Source organism: Eurosta solidaginis, chromosome X, assembly GCF_040869045.1.
Source record: "Eurosta solidaginis isolate ZX-2024a chromosome X, ASM4086904v1, whole genome shotgun sequence".
NCBI lineage: Eukaryota > Metazoa > Arthropoda > Insecta > Diptera > Tephritidae > Eurosta > Eurosta solidaginis.
In genome coordinates, this window is record NC_090324.1 from 164,852,005 (window position 1) to 164,853,404 (window position 1,400).

At 36.6% G+C, this 1,400-nt stretch overlaps 1 long non-coding RNA gene across 1 annotated transcript; it reads left to right on the forward strand.

Annotated features, from left to right (window-relative positions):
- Positions 1-580: 580 nt before the first annotated feature.
- LOC137234566 (uncharacterized) lies at positions 581-1,172 on the forward strand. The gene is made up of 3 exons (XR_010947821.1): positions 581-754; positions 822-994; positions 1,053-1,172. It is a non-coding gene; the product is annotated as an uncharacterized lncRNA (long non-coding RNA).
- The last annotated feature ends 228 nt before the right edge of the window (positions 1,173-1,400 follow it).

Consider the following 1,400-nt stretch of genomic DNA (forward strand, 5'->3'; position numbering starts at 1 on the left):
AAGTAGGAGGGAAAAAGTGTACAAGACGCGGTATGATCCTTTCCAAATGGAGGAAGACGATTTTTATAAACGATATCGATTTGATAAGGGTACAGTTCTATACCTCATAGAAATTTTGGATATTAACGAACCTTTGAATAACAGGGGACTTCCAATTTCGGCCAGCCTGCAGTTTCTCACGGCGTTGCGATTTTTAGGAAGAAATGTTCACCAAAGTGACATTGGTGGGTGCTATAACTTGTGCTCTGCAGAATTTTACTTGAATTTACCAATTTTGGTCATTTAAGGTGATCTTCATGGAATGTCACAGGCTACAGTTGGAAGGGTTATACACGTTTTACAACGTATCCAATTTCCTGAAGTTATTGGAGCAATTGATTGCATACACGTTAGGATAAAATGCCCTGCGAAGGATATTGGAGTGATGATGGCAGGACATTACCTTAATGGAAAGGGGTATTATTCCTTAAACGTTCAGGTTAAATTTTTTTGCTCACTTTGTTGTGTTTTCAATCATATAATATAAAAGACATTCATAGATCGTATGTGATGCAGACTGCAAGATTTTGGATACTGTCGCAAGATCTCGTGGCTCAAACCATGACGCTCGGATGTGGAACGAGTGCCAATTAAAAAATAAATTACAGAGAATGAGAAGTTCCCATAATGGTGTACTACTCGGAGATGGAGGATACCCTTTGTCACCTATTTTGTTACCCCCTGTTAGGAATCCTTCAACACCAAAGGAAGAGAGGTATACACATCACGACATACTTGGCAATGTGCATATTTATTCATGTTTAATTTTGTTCTGATGATAGGTACAATAGATCACACATTGCCACTCGAAGTAAAATAGAATGCCTAAACGGACAGATTAAATTGGAATTCCGTTCTATTTTCGAACGTCTTCGTGTAGATTTGGATAGAGCGAAAAATGTTATTATTGCTGTTGCTGTACTTCACAACATCGCTAAGGAACGGAATTTGGCATGTAAGTTAAAGAAAAATCAATTTTTAAACGATGTACTATCGTATTTTTTTCTTTACAGTTTTAGATGCTGAATCTGCCATAGAGCCCGTGGCAGCAACAAATGCCAATGCGCCACCAAACGTACCAAGTACCGCCACAGGAAGGGCATTTCGTTCAGCATTTATTAATGCTCATTTTTAGTAATCTTTAATAATTGATACACCTTGGCATATCGTATCTACGCCCGAGATTTTCAATCATGTGATTTAATTCGAACGCATTAAGCTTGTCAAAAATCACTTTTGAATGAAAACAAATCACGCATGTAAATAAATAAAGAAAAGTCAACAAGCCACCAATTTAAGCAATTTTTGATAAAAATTATAATTAATAATTTAATTTAGTTTTCATAAACGAAGCGCACACT